The sequence below is a fragment of the Mustela putorius genome, unplaced genomic scaffold (genome assembly GCF_011764305.1).
Source record: "Mustela putorius furo isolate JIRA1106 unplaced genomic scaffold, ASM1176430v1.1 tig00003858_pilon_pilon_pilon, whole genome shotgun sequence".
Taxonomy (NCBI): Eukaryota; Metazoa; Chordata; class Mammalia; order Carnivora; family Mustelidae; genus Mustela; species Mustela putorius.
Window position 1 is genome coordinate 15,023,463 of NW_025422010.1, and position 12,811 is coordinate 15,036,273.

The 12,811-nt window shown below is 41.3% G+C and overlaps 1 pseudogene; it reads left to right on the forward strand.

Moving 5' to 3' along the window:
* Positions 1 to 9,280: 9,280 nt before the first annotated feature.
* Positions 9,281 to 10,256, forward strand: LOC123387665 (annotated as a pseudogene).
* The last annotated feature ends 2,555 nt before the right edge of the window (positions 10,257 to 12,811 follow it).

Here is a 12,811-nt window from a genome sequence, read left to right on the forward strand (position 1 = left end):
TAATAAATAAAGAGATCATGATTCTGTTATGGATATAGCCCATATATCCTAAAAGCCTTTCATAGGATTTTAAAAGCCTATGAAAGGCTTTTAGGATATAAGAGAAGGGAATGAGGAGAGGTAGGAGTCAAAAATGACTATTAGGCTTTGGGTTCAGGCCACTGGCTGAATAATGTTGCTTTTATTGAGATGGGAAAAAAATTGAAGTAACCTTAGTGCAGTGGAAGGGTTTCTGGAAGGCACAATAGAAAGGGCTGGAAGGGAACACCAAAGGAAAACTGAAGAGACTGTCACATTTAGGAAAGGAAGGACGAACTTTACTCATCGTCAGGGCAAGGTGTCAGACTTTCTGAGGAAGCCAGAAAGATTGGCTCACCAAATTCAAAACACACTTAAAGGGAAAGAAAGGTTAAATTATCAAGGGTACCAAGGGTACCAGGCTATCACTTTAGCCTGTTCATAGTTGGGATGGGGGCTGGGGGGTGAGGGACAACTTCCTTTTTTTTTAGAGAATCCAGGTTTGCAAGAAACTTCCCAGGGTTTATTATTCTGGAGACCAGAACAAGTCAGGATGACCCTAGTGTTTTCAGTTTATCCAGCAGTGCAAAATGGTTTAATTTTGCTTCTAACTATAGTATGTGCTATGCTTAATCATAGAAGCAGTACAAAGTGTGAGTTTTGCTTTTATAGATTAGTGGTGACATGCCTCATGCAGAGGGAAGGAGAGGAGGCAGGAGGGTGGGACGGACAGTGTGTGAGCATATAGTAGGCCGGACATGGCAGGTTAGTGAGGCAGCGAGAAAATATTAAAGAAGGAAGTATTTGCTCTTTCTGAGTCTCCCTTCAGTCCTGTGTGAGTGGTCAGGCAGTCTAGGTCATTAGTTCCCAACCTTTGACATTGGCTCCAAATAAAATGTTGGTGAGGACTCATTGTAGTACCTGGAGAAGACAGAACCAAAAAACCCAAGAGAGAGCCTACTCAAATGGTAGCAGAACGATATTGTCTGGCTTAAAGCAAAACACCTTCATAAGGATTTAACACCAGCCCAACTTGAAAGTTTCAGACTTCGTCTGATGGCAAACCAAAGATAAGGTATGTGTAAGCTTCTCTAGAAAGAAAGAGTCAAAGTCTACAGGAAATTACCATCGCCTGCAATAACAAAGTAAGTCTTCTCAGTTGGCGATAGGAGGTGAATTTACACACAGGCTCTATAAAAAAGCTAAATAGTAAAGCTCCAATCTTCCACTTGGGAATCTCTTTATGTTGTGTTCACCACCAGTTCCCTCTTTACAATTCTATCACTGTTGTGAACACAGATCTTCTCCTTAATCGCTGGCAGCACAGCTGAGATCCTGCTGGGGTGATCAGACTTTAGTATGCAGAAGAAAAAAATCCCTGTGAGGGGTGTTTGAGACACAGATTTCTAGGTTCCATGTCCAGCGATTTTAAATTAGTCAAGTATAGGCGTACCTCATCTCATCATGCTTCACATTATTGCATTTCACAGATACTGTGGTTTGTTTATTTGTTTACAGATTGAAGGTTTGTGGCATCCCTACATAGAACAAGTCTGTTGATGTCATGTTTCCGACAGCATTTGCTCATTTTTTGTCTCTGTGTCATATTTAGGCAATTATTGCGGTATTTCAAAGTATTTCATTATCGTATTTGTTATGGTGATCTGTGATGAATGATCTTTGATGTTACTATTATAATTACTTTGGGACACCATGAACTGTGCACATTTCAAATGGCAAACTTATATGACAAATGTTGTGTGTGTTCTGACTGCTACAACCACCAGTGTTCCCGTCTCCTTCCCTTTTCTTGAGACTTATTCCCCAAGACACAACAATTTTAAAATTAAGTCTACTTTTACCCTACGATGGCTTCTGAGTGTTCAAGGGAAAGGAAGAGTCTCACATCTCTCACTTGAAATCAAAAGCTAGAAACAATTAAGCTTCGTGAGGAAGGCATGTTGAAAGATGAGACAGGCCAAAGTCTAGATCTCTTGCTCCATTTAGCCATGTTATACATGCAAAGCAAAAGTTCTTGAAGGAAATTAAAAGCACTAGCCCAGTGGACACATGAGTGATAAGAAAGCTGAATAGTCTTATTGCTGATACGGAGAGTTTGAGTGATCTGGATAGAGGATCAAACCACCCACAACATTCCTTAAGCCAAAGTCTAATCCAGAACAAGTCCCTACCTCTTTAATTCTGTGAAGGGTGAGAGAGGTGAGGAAGCTGCAGTAGAAAAGTTTGTAGCTAAGAGAAGTTGGAGCATGGAGTTTAAGGAAAGAGGCCATCTTTATAACATCAAGTGCATGGCGAAGCAGCAAATGTTGATGGAGAAGCTACAGCAAGTGATCCAGACAATGTTGCTAAGATAATCAGTGAGGGTGGCTACCCTAAAAAACAGATTTTCAGTGTAGACCAAATAGCATTCTACTGAAAGAAGATGCCATCTAAGACTTGCATAGCTAGAAAGAAGAAGGCAATGCCTGGCTTCAAAGCTCCAAAGGACAGGCTGACTCTCTTGCTAGGGGCTACTGCAGCTGGTGACTTTAAAATGAAGTCAATGCTTATTTACCATTCTGAAAATTCTTGGTCTCTTAAGAATAATGCTAAGTTAGGGCACCTGGTGGGTCAGTTGGTTAAACGTCCAACTCTTGCTTTCAGCTTGATCTCCAGGTCCTGGGATCAAGCCCTGTATCAGATTCCATGATCAGCAGGGAGACTGCTTGAGGACTTTCTCCCTTTTCTTCTGCTGCTTCCCCCGCTCATGCTCTCTCTCTTTATCGAAAATAAGTAAATAAATCTTAAAAAAAAGAATTATTCTAGGTTTACTATGTGTTTACTCTCTAAGTGGAAGAAAAAAGCCTGGATGACAGTGCATTTATTTATAGCATGGCTTACTGAATCTTTTAAACCCACTGTTGAGACCCACTGCTCAGAAGAAAAGATTCCTTTCAAAATAGTATGTATTAATAATGCACCTGGTGAGCCAAGAACTCTGATGGAGATATGCACTTGAATGTATGTTGTTTTCATGCCTGCTAACATAAAATCCATTTGGCAGCTCATGGATCAAGGAGTAATTTCGACTCAAGTCTTATTATTGAAGAAATACATTTCATAGGGCTATAGCTTCCACAGACAGTGATTCTTCTGATGCATCTAGCCACAAAGTCGATGAAAAGTTTTCTGGAAAAGATTCACTATTGTAGATGCCATTAAGAACATTTGTGATTCATGGGAAAAGGTCAAAATATAAAAATTACCAGGAATGTAGAAGAAGTTAATTCCAACTCTAAGAGATGACTTTAAGGGGTTCCAGATTTCCATGGAGGAAGTCAATGCAGATGGGTGGGAATAGCAAGAGAACTAGAATTATAAGTGGAGCTTGAAGATGGGACCAAATTGCTGCAAGCTCATGACAGAGCTTTAGTGGATGAGGGGTTGGTTCTGATGGATGAACAAAGAAAATGTTTCCTTCAGGTGGAATCTACTCCTGGTGACGATGCTGTGAACGTTGTTGAAATGACAACAGAGGACTTAGAATATTCCATAAACTTAGCTGGTGAAGCAGCAACAGGGTTTGAGAGGATTGACTCCCAATTTGGAAAGAAGTGCTATTGTGGGGGCACCTGGGTGGCTCAGTGGGTAAAGCCGCTGCCTTCGGCTCAAGTCATGATCTCAGGGTCCTGGAATCGAGTCCCGAGTCGGGCTCTCTGCTCAGCGGGGAGCCTGCTTCCTCCTCTCTCTCTTTCTGCCTGCCTCTCTGCCTACTTGTGATCTCTCTCTGTCAAATAAATAAATAAATAATCTTAAAAAAAAAAAGTGCTACTGTGGGTAAAATGCTATCAAACAGCATGCATGCTACAGAGAAATCGTTCATGAAAGGAAGAGTCAATTAATGTGGCAAACTTCATTGCTGCCTTATTTTAAGAATTTGCCTTAGCTACCTCAACCTTCAGCAACCACCACTGTAATGAGTCAATGGCCATGAACACAGAGGAAAGACTCTTCACCCACAAAATGATTATGACTCACTGAAAGCTCAGGTGATGGTTAGCTTGATTTTTTTTTTTCTTTTTAGCAATAAGGTATTTTTAAGGGTGCCTGGGTGGCTCGGTGGGTTAAAGCTTCTGCCTTCAGCCTAGGTCATGATCCCAGGGAGCCTGCCTCCCCCTTCTCTCTGCCTGTCTCTCTGCCTACTTGTGATCTCTGTCTGTCAAATAAATAAATAAAATCTTTAAAAAAAAGTATTTTTAAATTCAGATATGTACCTTGTTTCTGGACATAATGCTATTGTACGCTTAATAGACTACAGTATAGTGTAAACATAACTTTTAGAGGCATTGGGAAACCGAAACATTCATTTGACCTCCTTTAATGCAATAGTCACTTTATTGTGGTGACTGGAACAGAATCCACAATATCTCCGAGGTGTGCCCATACTGTATGGGACTAGGAATCTTTACTTCTAGCAACTTCCAGGTGATTCTAGAGAAGGTAGTCCAAATACCAAATTTTGAGAAAGACTGGCCCAGAGGGAACAAAAGGGTGATGAATATAAAAAAGAATATATAGTCTGATTTACAAAATACCAGTGACTCATTTGCAGCTCACAGCCCCTGCCTTCAGATATGCAGAGGTAGTCTTCCCCTAGCAATCAACAGTCTCTCAAACATTTCTACCTTACTTCCAATACAGTTCCCAAAGAAAACTCAAAGAGAAAGACAAATTCCCCCGTTGGACTGTTTCCATTTCCTATCTAGGTTTCACTTTCTTGAAAGAGAAGCTTTTCCCTGAACACTGGTTACTACTGATCCTCCCCTTATAAGGCAGCGGGCCTGTCATAAAGGTGGGAATCAGCTACCCCTCCAGAGATACACAAGTAGCTCATTTACTTTTACATAACCACATAAATTATGAAAAACAAGGACTATTTGTATTTTTTCACATTCCTCAACATCTTTATTTTTTAGTTCTAAATGGTCTCATCAGTAATTTAGTTCATGCTGACCTCAGCCAAGCTCAGACCTGTTCCTCTTCACAGACCCTCCTTCAGCATGAGGTAAACATCACTCCTATAATTAATTGCCTCCCTGCTGCCTAATGGGATTTAGCTCCTAATGCTTCCGGAATGTGATCTAGAAAAGAAATACTCTCTAAAGGAAACAATAAATTTGCAAAGATAAAACTGCTTACATCATGCTGGATACATTGCACAAAGAGAACCAAGCATCTCCCTTCTCCATCATACACTGATGAAATATGGACTTTAAAAAAAATTTTTTTTTTGAAATATGGACTTTTTAAAGAGAGTTAGTTGGAACAAAATATGTACAAACACTCTCAATTTTCATGTTTTTGTTCTTCAGTTTTAGAGTAGATGCTTCCTGCTTCTACAGCTGTTGGGTGTGTCCCTCCTCCTGTTCCTGTGATCTAAACCTAAAAAAAGGCTTCTCAAAGAGGAAGAAAGAAGTTGAGTAGAGTCACAACTTCACACAACACACACACACACGGTATTTTATAGGGTCTCATGAATATTTTAGATTTTTAGATTCACGGTATCTCAACCCTTCCCATTTTAGAAAACATTTTTGCCTGACATTACAAAACTAAATCTGCCCAACCTGTTGCTTTTTCAGAACAAAGGAAGTTTAGGGGCGCCTGGGTGGCTCAGATGGTTAAGCATCTGCCTTTGGCTTGGGTCATGGTCTCAGAGTCCTGGAATCGAGTCTTGCATCGGGCTCCATGCTTGCTGGGGAGTCTGCTTCTCCCTCTCCCTCTGTCTCTCTTCCAGCTTGTGCTCTCTCTCTCTTTCTGGCTTACTCTCTCTCTAGCTTATTCTCTCCCCAATAAATAAATAACATCTTTTTTAAAAAAAGGAAGTTTATAGTAGATAGTGTATTGTCTCTAATTTTGCTTGCCTGAGAAAGAAACTGCTTCTAACTCAAAGCAAATTCCTCAAGGTGTGTTCTAGCACAAAGCCAACCACAACAGGAAGGGGAAGTACATGGTATCTTACATTTAGTATGATTTTGTTATTCTCTCCCTATGTGGCAAAATCTCCTCATAGAGTAAAGTATCCATGGAAGTGCAAGAAACAGCTTGTGGGAGTCTGAGGTGAGTCTCACCTTAGATCTTCCATTTATGTTGAACAGCCTCTTGCCTCTACACTAGCCATAATTCCCATTGGTCTGCTTTCATAGAATTCTTCCTTGAGTGCTCCTCTAGAGCTACAACCTACTGAGGTTTTTCTATGGCCTACCACTCAGCCAAATTACTTTTCTCAACCAGGACCTTTACTCTCATCCCAGCCTGAGATAGGACAGCACAATTCTGCTAGCAGTCAGACTGTGATAAACAATGTTTTCAACAGGACTTGGGTCAACAGAACGAAGTTTCTAACAAAACACATTGAAGACCCTACTGCAGTTACAAGCATAGTGAACAACCCATCCCTTTTTAGAAATGACCAGCACAAACACAACCCTGTCCTCTCTTACTGAGACATCCCATGATCAGTTCTTTCTAACAATAAACATCAGGTATGACCTGATGACCTTTTCTTTGGTTGGTGGGCTCTAACTGGCTTTTGTTAGTTCTGGGTGACTTCTTCATCTCTCAGAGTGACTCTCCCATAGAACTGGAGTCCCCTTATTTTCCCTTTCCCTAGAAACCACAGTATGCCCCTCACTTGGTGAAGCTCCCCAAATTCCCTTCCTTTGCCCCAGAATAGAACTTTCTGTAAGGAAAGACACCAGGATATGCTGTTCTCAGTTGCTAGTTACCAAATTACTCCCCTTGTCTTCACCTACAGATGAAGAGTATCACCACAGGCTGATAGGGAATTTGCTGCCTTTGGCACCAACTGCTTACCCATGGCCTTCATCCAGAGGCTCCTGCTGGATGTGTGAGAGCCACTTCAACCTTCCCCCCCTCCTCCAGCCAACTTCATTTCTGGCCTGATTTAATTCCACATCTTCTCTTGCTTGCTTGAGAAGGGACAATTTCAAGTAACCAGCTGTTCCACCTCTCCATATTTCTCTTCCAGGGTATGAGGCATTAAAGTGAAAGTATGAGAGCAGATCTGGAATTCCTTTTCCATAGTCCAAATAACTTGGAGCCTAAGAAGCCAAGCCTCTCAAACAGACCTAATCTCATCTTCCTCAATCCCAAACTGTCAGATACCTAGGAAATCAGTTTCACAACCATTCCATTTATTCCCTAGCATATTGGTGGAGTTTTGCATTATCCATCCTTGGGAGTAAAGAAGAAAGGCCTTTTCTTATGGTCTTGGGCAACTAATTTGTAGAGAACAAATATTCTCTTTTTTTTTTTTTTTTTTTTTTGGAGATTTTATTTATTGGGGCTCCTGGGTGGCTCAGTTGATTAAGCGTCTGCCTGCAGCTCAGGTCATGATCCTAGGGTCTTGGGATCAAGCCCTACGTGGGACTCCTTTCTCAGCAGGGATCCTGCTTCTCCCTCTCCCTCTGCCTTCCTCTCTGTGCTTATGCTATTTCTCTCCCTCTCTGTCAAATAAATAAAATCTTTTAAAAATTTTATTTATTTGAGAGAAAGAGCACAAGCAGGAGAAGCATAGGCAGAGGGAGAGACAGAAGCAGGCTCCCCACTGAGCAGAGGATGCCCCCTCCACCCCGCCCCCACTGCAGGGCTCCATCCCAGGACCCTGGGATCATGACCTGAGCAAAAGGCAGACGCTTAATGAACTGAGCCTCCCAGGCGCCCAAGAACAAATATTCTTCCTATTTCTGAGGCTTAAAGATAAGCAGAGAGTAATTTTTCCTTGTAACTATAGTGCTCTGGTTTGTGTCCTCTTTTAGACATTTTACCAAACTACATCCCTCAGGTGAGCTCATTTCTACTAGTAAACAAACTAGCTTCTTCAGCACAGACACCTTTCTCCTTTCTTAGTTGCTTAAAGTCTTGCCATGCCGGTAGAGAGCTACTCATCACTCCATCCTCCACCACAATGGAGCTGTTGCCTCCCTTTCACAGGCAAACAACTCAGGGGCCTTCCCCATTTGTATCCTACTCCTGCAGTTATCTGGTGGGTGGAGTCTCCTGCTTCAGAGCTCCTATCTTGCTCCCCAGTCAGAGGCTGGGAGGTCTGTAAGGCATGACTATCTCACTATCATAACCCTTTTACGAATCGTTGGTGGAGCTTGTCCCTAACCACTCTGTTACTGGACACCTGCCATTTACAGTCCCTAACTTAACTGTACCCCACCCCCCGCCCAATCACACTGTAACCTTGCTAAGTAGGCCACACCCTCAGCAACTTCACTGACCAATATTCCATTAATTTACAGTTCCTTTCTCTCTAGGTGTGTCATATTTTGCACAATTCTTCAATTCTTCAGCTCCTCAGAGAATTACCTGACTTCCTGGATACCTTGCTAAATTGCTTCACAAACTCCCATGTTCTCACAATCCTTTTTTTAATTTTCCCTGGGAGATCTCTGCTCCTCCTACTGAATGGCTTGACACCCCAGAGATGCCACACAGAGAAAAGTCTGATGAACGCCCACAAAAATCAGCATGATATAATTGCTAAAATTTGAGGTTCTGAAGTCAAACTGCCTGAATTCAGTTTTGCCCTTCCCTAAAGAACATTACCATTTACTAATGAAAACTTGATAAAATTACATTGTCTTTCTCAATATATGTCTCAATATATGTCTCATTATATGTGAGATCAAGTAAATAAAAAATAATTATGGAAAGCTTAGTTATATAGTTAAGGTAGATCTGATTGATAATATATCCAATTAAATATCCTTAAAAGGGAATGCACTTCTCTTTCAATTGCCCATGAATACTCACAAAAACCATTAGGCCACAAAAAGCCTCAGCAAATCCAAACAGTAAACAGTAAAGACAGTATTCTCTAATAACAACACAATGTAACTGAGAATCACTAACAATTGGGGGGACAAAACTTCTTCCATGTGGAAATTTAAAATTATTTAAAACAATGCCTAGAACAAAGAGAAGTCAGGAGCTGAAACTGCAGACAATGATAACACAACAAAGACTTGTGACATCACTTCCTGCAGGCAGCCTGCACTCCCTCTGCTCTTGCATCTCTGTCTCCTGGCACCTCTGCTCCCAGGCCCCACAGATTGCAATGCAAAAAGAAATCATAACTAGTCATTGACAATGGCTTTGTCAAGTGTAAAGTTGGCTTGCTGGGGATGATGACCGCTAGCCATATTCCCATTTATTATCAGGTACCCAACACCAGGGCATCATGGTGGGCATGAGGTAGAATGACAGCTACATGGGTGACAGGGTCCAGAGTAATTCCTGCATCCTGACCATGACATAGCATCATCACCAACTGGGATGAATTGGGGAAAACCTGGCTCCACACCTTCTATAATGAGCTACATGTTGTCCTGGAGGAGTGCCTAGGACTGCCCACTGAGGCACTCCTGAACATCAAGTGCAGTGCAACAGACAGAAGATGACTATGATCATGTTTGAAACCTTCAACACCTGGGTCGGGTATGTGGCCATCCAGGCTGTGCTGTCCCTTTATGCCTCTGGCCACATCTTTGGTATTGTAATGGGCCCTAGGGATGAGGTCACCCACAGGGTGTCCATCTACTAGGGCTATACCCAGCTTTAGTAATACTGGGTCTGGACCTTGCTAGCTGGGACCTGGCTGACTTCTTCATAAAGATCCTCATGGAGCGTGGGTATAGGTTCATCTCTACCACTGAGCAAAAAAATTCATACATGGTATCAACAAGAACTCTGCTATATCACCCTGGGCTTGCAGCAGGAGATGGCCACAACTTTGTCCTCATTTGTCCAGTAGAATTATGAGCATCCAGACAGCCAGGTGATCACATGAGCAATGAGTGGCTCTGGTGTCCAGAGGAGCTCTTTCCTTTCTCCTTCCTGGGTGTTGAGTCCTTGAGACCATGTCCGTGAGACCACCTTCTACTCCATCATAAAATGTGATGTTGACATTTAGAAGGACCTGAATGTCAACATGGTGTGCCTGGTGGGACATTGCCAATAAGATGCAGAAATAGATCATTGCCTTGACTTGCAGTACAAGGAAGGTCAAGATCATCACTCCTCCTGAAAGTAAGTGCTTAGTGTGGATTGGGGACTCCATCCTGGCCTCACTGTCCGCCTTCCAGCAAATGTGGATCAGCAAGCAGAAGAAGGACAAGTCGGCCCCTCCATTCACTGCCCATTTCTAAATGGGCTCGCAAGAAGATTCACAGCATTTGATTCATGAGATGACTCAGAAGTATACATTTGCCTCACCTCCTGCTGGCCTCATGGAACTAGAATAAGCCTTTGAAAAGAGGTTTATCATTTATCTGCTTTAGCATTGGATTGTAGAATTTGCTGCTGACTTTGATGTTATATTTAAGTTAAGTGTTCTCTTTATATATTTAAAACCCTGCATATATCTTTGATTTAAATCCTTAGTACGTGTGGTTTAGTCACGTTCTAACTAAGGTGAGACATGTTTATAGAGGAGAAATCCATTGGCTTGGTGAGAACTTGCAAGATCATTAATTTCTTGATATGTGCAGTGTTAATGTGTAAGAACTGACTATTCCAGGATTTCTCTAGAGGCTGGCAAGAGTTCTTGGACCACTTGATATATATATATATATATATTTAAAGTTTTAATTTATTTATTTGACAGAGATCACAAGTAGGCAGAGAAGCAGGCAGAGAGAGAAGAGAAAGCAGTATCCCTGCCGAGCAAAGAGCTCGATGCGGGGCTTGATTGCAGGACCCTGGGATCATGGCCCGAGCTGAAGGCAGAGGCTTTAGCCCTTGAGCCACCCAGGTACCCCATCCACTTGTTACTTCTGTCTTGCTAATCATATAGGGTTGGCAAAATGCAAGGCTTCTTGCTCAGTTTCTTTTCTTACCAGGTATTTCCCTGTCAGTACTTGGGGGGTCATTACTTGCCTTGAATTGGAAATGTTTTACATTTACGCCTGTAAACTTATTCATCATTTTAATCTATGTCATTCTTCAGGGGCCATCCTGTTTCTGAGAGAGCCAGACTGGTGAATCAAATGGAGATATGATAGTGAATCCTTTGTCACCTCTGAATTCTTCAGGTCTTTCTATAATGGTTGTATTAATGTTTGCTATCCTTCCTGGTATCTGATGTTATTTTTATTTACTATCTTGATGAAACTGGTAGTTGCAGCAGTTTCCATATGGCTTTCCTCACTATTACAGTTTTTAATGCTTGCATACCAGGGACAGATTATGGGGTTGTGGGGTATTCTTCAAATCCCAAATATATCAACTTCATTTATGTACTTGGAGGTTGAGGAAGCAAACTTTGGGTAAGTCTATAGACCCAATGGGTATATGATGAGCCAGATTTTAGCCAGGACTCCATTAATTAGTCCTTGTAGGCCCTACTCTCGTAGAAGGGCCATCTGCGTTGGTGCTTTTGGTTAAATGTCAATTCAGATCCTGTGTCAAAGAATCCTAAAACAGTTTGGTTAGTCTTCTTTTCACACTGTACAATCATTCAAGTAAGTGGCTGTGGGTCTCTTTCAGGGAAGGACTGGGGGAGTTATCACCATGTACATTTGCTATAATGTTGCTAGGTCCTTCCTTCTAGAGACTCAGCTACCTCCTCTTTAGTAATGGGATTCAAATCTGAAAATGGTCCATATCTGGAAACTGAGCAAGGGATTATGACTTTTTGTAGGGATGACCACCCTAAGTGCCACCCCCCTCCAGTATTTTTGCTTTTTTTGATTGTAGAGTTAAAAATCACACTTGTTCAATTTCACTGTTAACCTAAGACTCCTCTAAAATATAGTCTATCAGGTGCCTGGGTGGCTCTATCATTAAGCCTCTACCTTCAGCTCAGGTCATGATCCCAGGGTCCTGGGATTGAGCCCCGCATCAGGCTCTCTGTTCAGCAGGGAGCCTGCTTCCTCCTCTTCTCTCTCTGCCTGCCTCTCTGCCTACTTGTGATCTCTGTCTGTCAAATAAATAAAAAAATAATAAAATCTTTAAAAAAAAGAAAAAAAGAAATGGGAAGATATTTTGGGACTATATAAATATCACTAAGCTTTCACCTACTAGTTTTAATATCTATATCTCTTGAATGAATTATTACTATGATAGTTGCCAAAAAATGCTTTTTTTATTGAGAAATAATTGACATATTAGTTTCAGGTGTACAATATAATGATTCAGTATTCATATAACTGCAAAATGATCACCACAGTAAGTCTAATTAATATTCATCATCACACAGTTAACACATTTTTCTTGTGCTGAGAACTTAAGATCAACTGTCTAAGTAACTTTCAAATACACACTGCAGTATTGTTAACTGTAACCACGCTGCTATACATAAAGTGTTTTTTTAATTTCTAATTCTAGAAAATTTTACATGCAAAGTGATTTTTAACTTCTATTATTCATTACTTCTACACTAATCACTTGGCATTCTACTCAAAGAACTTACCCTTCTCTACTGTTTATATGACTATGGGCCCATGGATTCTTACTTTAATCAATGGGTAATAATCTATAGCTATCATTATTTATTTTGATGTTTAAATTGTCCCAGGTTTGACCAGTGGGAGCCCCCTTCCGGCTGACTCCTCTATCCTTTTTTGACATTTCTCTGTCATTCTTTGAGTATTCACTTACTTTCTGACACAATCCAATGTTTCAGGCCTAGTCTTTACTTTCCCTGCTCAATCCCTGGAATCGGCCAGTTCTCCAAAGATGACTGGTCCTTTTTAATGGACAA